A 7,237-nucleotide genomic window follows, 5' to 3' on the forward strand; every position below is an offset into this window, starting at 1 on the left:
TTGTTAGTCTGAAGAAATCTTATTTCAGAAAGCATTAGACTGCTAAGCATCCTTAAGCCTGCTAGTCAAGTTACACACCACTGCTACGGATTGCTATTCAGTTATGACTATTTCTTCCCTTTGTAGAGACGACTCAGGAAAGACGCACGCAACCTCAGGGTCTGGCATCAGCTTGTGGTGCAGCCCCAAAAATCCTGTGTCGACAGGTTGTCTTCCTCAAGGGTCGTGTACTGCAGGTTCATGTGGATGAAAGTTCAAGAGAGTGACAGTACTGAAGAGAGGAGGAATGAATTGTGACAGAAGTCAAAGCTTCTTTCATCTTTAGAGGCTTGGTATGCACAGTGTCTGGTGGAGATCTACACAGCAGAGGAAATCATACAAAGAGCACACAGCACCTCACTGTGGTACACGGAGGACTTGGGTAGTGGGACTCCAAGTGTTCAAGCAGCCTTGCAGTTCTGGACTCATTTTGGAAACTAACACCTCTACAAAGCACTATTCAGTTCAGTATGGACATATTATTTTACCTAGACATCTTTACACCCTACCTCGTAACTACCTTGTAATTTTTTGGAGGCTTGCTCTTCATTTTTAGAAGCTTCATCTCTTGAGACCTAGATTCAGTATTTCCTCCACAGAGGAAAAATTATACTCCATCACCTTACACTATGACTGTTTCCCAACCGTTATATGAAAACAAGTATTGTAAAGTGTTCATCACCACATATCTGGAAACTCACAAATACATCTGGTTGGAACAAGAAACATCTCCTTACACAAATGTTGCTTCCACAGAAGCTTGTCTAAAAGATGAGATGCCAAAGGAGATACCAGGTAGGTAAATACTGATGCCAAGATTTGAGTCCCACAGAATATTTTAGAGGCGGTAAATCTCCAGCTCCCGTACGTCCCATAAGGAAAGTAGATTCAAAATTACCACTTGCACATTACTGTAGCTGTGTTATCAGTTAACTGACCACCTGATCCTCAGAAGCTAAAGCTAAGAGGAGGTACTTTGATAAACATACCTAACCACCACTACAGCACAAAGCACAGAATTTCACACAGCCTAGAACAGCCAAAACCCGAGAACAGAAGAAATAATTATTCCCTGAAATATAAGTAAACAAGATGAGCGCGAGACCTCGTTGCCGAATTAGAAATGGAAATACTAACGGAACTTCAGCTGAAGTGAGGTAAACATCTCTATAGACTAATACAAACTCAATCTTTATACTTTCTGCATTTTAGCTACAAAATAAAGCCAGGACTTAGTTACATTAAAAGAGATTGCCATGTATTTTATGCCATACATTAAGAATATTTTACACTGGAGATTTTAAACAGCATATTAAAAAGTACTGAAATCACTCATATCAATTGGCTATGGTATAATTGAGCTCTATAAAGATTATTGAAATACTTTTGCAACTATAAGAAGTAGTATAAATAAGGTGAAATAAATCTTTTTTCCACTTCCCACTCTAGAAGAAACAAACTTTTTAGCATTTGCCTCCACATTTTTGCCAGCCAAAAACATCAGTGCAAAGAGACAAATTGTTGTCTTAATCTATCTGCAGACTACAAGAGTGATTTTCGAAACAGGAAAGTAACGTTTTTTCTACAATTGCACCAATTTCCCCACTTCCTACTCATTCCTTACTAGAATTTTTTCCTTTCCGTTTTCTCTTCAGAGGGGTGTTCATGCATGAGCAGTACTGCACGCAGTGACTAGACAAGGAATTTTGGGGGGGTTGTTTGCTTGGTTTTGGGGTGGCGTCTTTGACACTATTCCAAAAGAATGTGATCCAGATTTAGACCTGAAGGGAACTTGATATGTCAACCTACGCACCAGCAGACGTCTTCCTTGTGAGGTTGACAAGCCTGTGGTAGATGTGACCATGGGCTTGGGAGGAGAGTCTTTGCTCTCTGAGGGACAGACTCATCCTTTCACTTCAATAATGGCAAGGGCACTCAGTGACCTGACATACTGTGGTGCCAATATATTTCCATAAATGACCCAGGTATCACCCCTGTAAAGCAATTATACCAGACACACACACACACAATAACAGAGATTTTTTACACCCACAAATAAAATGTCATAGTGGCCCTGAGAATTCAATACACCACCTAATAAGCTCCTGCAATCCAATATATTTCATTTACAAGCCAATATATTACCCAATTTATAACCAATCTGTCATGCACGTGAATCAATACAAATCATGAAAACACACATACATAACACACTTCACATAATTGAATTTTGTGCTCCCTAGCCTCTCATTACCCTGCCACAAACTGCTTGAAATAAATACCTCTTATTACTTTCAAGGTACAAACACCGTCAGGGACACCAGGCCAGCGCTACACAACTTTCAAGCACATATATAAGTCCAGGATCAACTTTCAGAAAGACCATGAAACCTGGAAAACCTAACTGCAATTTGCAAACTGTATAAGGGATTTCTCCTTTCTCTCGTTTGATCTTTAGTCATAGAGGGTGAGCTGCCCTGCTCCGTTATCAGAACAGTTTATCAGAACAGGGAGCTGTGCACCTTCTGGCATGGCCTCTCCTCCTGTTGCTGATGTCCTGTGCTGCTTTTCATCTGTGGTTCCTTGCTGGGCAGGGTTCCTTGTTATGCAGAATTCATCCTTAAGCAGAACTTGCCCCACCACAGTGTTTGAGACATTAATTCTTTCAGTCTCTCACAATTATGCATGGAGAAAATGAACAAACATAGATGATTTAGATTGAAACAACCTCCAGTCCTTAAGGTCTAGAATAACGTAGGGACTTGCAGGATTGCACTCGATGTCACCTTGAGCCACACCTGACTGTATCACATCCATGTGAATGCCATCAGTACCTTTTAGCGCACGTTATATATAAATCGATAATATTACTCCTATCAGGTTATCTGTGTAGATCTCAGTTGGGAAGGAAGTAGATGTTCCTAAATCAAACTGTCTCTGTCAGAGGTTGGGAGTACATCTATCACGAAGTCTGGCGTTTGGGCCAAATGGAAAGAATTCAGAGCAACTCACCAGTATAAAGTTTGATGTTTCTGCAATTGTTAACTGAAGCTATATATCAAAGTGGGATTTTAGGCATGGGTATGGATTTATAAAGAGTGGAAAGTATTCAGTTCTCATTAACAGTAATTCCCATTTGAATGAATTTGCTTAATTATGATTGGCCTTTGATTGTAATTGTAACAAAAAAAAAAAAAAGCAGTCATAGCGTGACAACTCTTCTTTTTGTTTCAAAACTTAGCTCACTGAAGAAAACCACAGAATTGTAGAAACCAGGGCTCAAAAGGCATGAAGTTCAGCCAGCAGCCCCAAAGTGAGACGAGCTTTTCGTGAGTCTTTTCTGACAACTGTTGCTGCAACAACCGTGTTCAGTATTGTCAAGTCAAGATACTCCCTGAGTAAAGTATGCCAGTGCCTTACTCTCTAAAATCTGATACCTTTTTTGCTGCAAGTTAATGGGGATAGATTTTACTGTACATTTTTTTCCCTCTTCTTTCATACACACAGGACAGGTTTGGGATAATTGAAAGAAACTCCTGTCCTCTTTGAGGATATATTGTGCAGTCAGACATACCAACTAAGAAGGACATCTCATCTCAGAAGTGTAATGTATGTGCTAGCAATTGAGAATTAAACTGTTATCTTCTGTTGTATTTCTGGAAGAACCTAGCTACTACAGACATGACAGACATTTCCAGGTGTCTTGTATATTCATTCTTTTTATCAAGTCTTATTGAAGCTTTTCTCTTAATTACAGTTTTTGCAGTCAGTTCTGTTGTATTTATTTATTCCATTAAAAAATGCAAACTGTGCTTAAAAATCAGAGATATCAAAGCTCCTTCTGACAGGTTTACATGTAACATCTTTCAAAAAATGATTACACTGCATTTATTTGTATGTGGTTAGAAGCTGGTGAACAACACTGGATTGACAAGTGTGGAAATTGAATTTCTCTATCTAAAACCAGATACAGAGCAAGCAGCAACAGCGTAGGCTTCTTTCACAATGCTCAGTCTATGTGTTACCCATATGAAGGTGTCTGGGTCTGTAACATGACATTTTTGATCTCAGCACACATTTTTTTCCCAATCCTTGCACTTCTGCCAGGTCATTTTTGGGTACTTACCTTCTCTGGTTTTGCAGCTTCTCCTACTCCGTAGCAGGGGATAGCAAAAAAGATCAGACCTATTCACCCCAATTTAATTTATTCCCTTTACTTTTTCCTTGCAAGTGCTCTGTTGGTGGCCTTGAGGAATAAAATCTTGCCTCATCCCTGTGAATGAATGTCATTGCCCCAGCCTGTCATTTTGACTATCATATATCAAGCTTATTCTGGCTCCCTGTTCTCTGTCTTCTCTGAGAGTAAAAGACAGTAGCTTCATATCTGCTACTTTCAAAGGCTCCCAGAGGCTATTCCCAATATTTTTGCTATCCTAGGATGCAATTTCAGCCTCTCTTAGCAGACTTGGATATTACATGTGATTGCCAGAGTTGTCCCGTATCTTGAGGGAGCGATCCAGGAAAGCCTGTCCAAAGCAGCTTCCTTATTGCCTTCAGATTTTATTTTTGTTTAATCTGTCATGATGCCCATTCAGGAAGAAAACAAAGTCCGGAAAATGTCCCTAAGTGCATTTCCCTAATGATCCAGTAATACTACTAGCAATAGCACAGTAAAGTGAAGAGATGAAAACTCTACTTGCTGTAGTTATTTTAGTCATTCACATCTTTGCTGTAGCACCCTTTACTGGTAATATTCTAAGATATTTTGGCAGATTTACCAGCATTTAGAGGAAAACTTCTAAGTTGTTTTCTGCAGCCATTTAAACTGAGTATGTCTAAAAGGGTCTTCAGATCATCAGGCACTGTATTGGAATAAAATAGAAAAGATCAACTGATCTTCTTCTATCAAACAGGTTGGGAGATCTGGGAACCACTCCTGTAAATTAATAATTCTGTAAAGGCAGCTATCTCTGATCAAAAAATATTTCTATCAACATCAAGAATTATGATGTCCTCTAAGCATGTTCTTAGAACCTTTGTGTCTATTTTCTCTCCCATTCATTTGTGTCTGGATGTTGTCTGATTTACTTGCACAAAGCCCAAGCCAAATGAATCCTATGATGATAGAAATATTGCTTGGAATGGACCTCTAGAGGTCTCCAGTCCAACCTCCTGCACATCACAGTAATGTGTGCAGCAGTGGAACAGATTAACTATTGTTTTGCCTCACCAAAATCCTAAAATCCTCCATGGGTGAGATACCACTACCTCTCTGGATGATCTGTTCCAGTACTGCACTATCCTCCTAGTGAAGGGTTTTCTCTTTTTTTCCTAATGTACAACCAGAATCTGTTGAGCCTGAATTTGTGGCCATTACCTCTTGTTTTAGCAGCAGACTCTGCTGAGAAGTATTTGGCACCACTGTCTTTATAACTCACTGTCCTGGTTTTGGCTGGGATAGAGTTAATTTTCTTCCTAGTAGCTGGTATAGTGTTCTGTTTTGGGTTCAGTATAAGAATGTTGGTAACTCACTGATGTTTTCAGTTCTTGCTAAGTAGTATTTAGACTAAGTCAAGGATTTTTCAGCTTCTCATGCCCAGCCAGCAAGAAGGCTGGAGGGGCACAAGAAGTTGGGAGGGGACACAGCCGGGATAGCTGGCCCAAACTGGCCAAAGGGATATTCCATACCATGTGACATCATGTCTAGTATATAAACTGGGGGGAGTTGCTCTGGGAGGGGGATTGCTGCTCGGGAACTAGCAGAGCATTCGTTGGTGGGTGGTGAGAAATTGCATTGTGCATCACTTGTTTTGTATATTCCGATTCTTTTATTATTATTATTGTAATTTTATTATTAATGTTATTATTATTATCATTATCATTATTATTTTCTTCCTTTCTGTCCTATTAAACTGTCTTTATCTCAACCCACAAGTTTTACTTCCCCCCCCCCCCCGATTCTCTCCCCCATCCCACTGGGTGGGGGGGAAGTGAGTGAGCAGCTGCGTCGTGCTTAGCTGCTGGCTGGGATTAAACCATGACACTCACTTAAGAAGACAAAGACTGCAACCAAATCCCATCCTAGCTTCCTCTTCACTAGGCTAAAATAACCCTTGGTATATCCATATTCAGTGTTCCCGATTACCCTCTCATTTGCATGTTTGGAAATGGATTGCAGGAGGATTTTCTCTGTGATTCTTCCACTTCCTGAATTTCTGCTGATGTCTTCAGTTCCCTGGGTTCTCCACCATCACTGTCATCAAGATGGGCATAATATTAATCTTTGTCCAAAGACGAGGGACACATCTCAATGACTGTTTATAGATAACTCTGAGGGACCTTGTAATCGTATCAGCCAGCTCTTCCAGCTCTTTTGAGAACATCCCATTCAGCGCCATGGGTGACATACTGAAGACTTAAATATTTGATAAACTAAATCTAGCCTCATTTCCTGCTTTATAAATATTTCTTTCTTTGTAAACTACACATGCATGAGGTGTTAGTTGTGTTCATTATTAATCACTCCTCTTCTTCATATTGTACATATGTTGAACACTTTGGATGCTGTAAAACTCCGAAGCAAGTTTACAACATAAAAACTCATATTTACAGATTATAAGGATTATATGGAGAATGTATAACTTTTTACCATCGATTTAAAAAAAGTTACCATCACAATCTAGGTCACTGTTCTATTGCATGAAAACACAAAAGTCTGGGAAAAGTTCTTAGCTGGAGACTTCCCTCGTGACTTTAAGCACGTCAATTTATCTCTGAATCGCAATTACTCACCTATAAAATGAAGATAGTACCTCAGTAGGGGAGTGTTAAACTGAGTCCATGAATACTTCCAAGTTGCTGGGATGTAACAGGGTTGATAAATATAGATGACAATGCAAAAAGTCCTTTCCTGAGAATATTATTCAATATCACTTTTAGTTAAAGTTGATGAGAGCAGGCCTACTTATGAATGTGCCAGAATATTCATTTAAGGCTGATACAACAAAAATAAATTAAAAAGTTAACAAAAAACTCATGGCCAACACCTTTTTATTCCTCAATTCAAAATTGCAGTTTTGTTATCCAAAATTTATGCTGCTTTTTCTAAATTCAGTAATTCATAGCAATATAGTAACAGGAATGTAACAATACCACTATGTTCAGTAAAAGTTTAATCAAAATTTTGATTCTAAAATGA

The sequence above is a fragment of the Haliaeetus leucocephalus genome, unplaced genomic scaffold (genome assembly GCF_000737465.1).
Source record: "Haliaeetus leucocephalus isolate CR32 unplaced genomic scaffold, Haliaeetus_leucocephalus-4.0 Scaffold953, whole genome shotgun sequence".
In the NCBI taxonomy this organism is placed as follows: Eukaryota; Metazoa; Chordata; class Aves; order Accipitriformes; family Accipitridae; genus Haliaeetus; species Haliaeetus leucocephalus.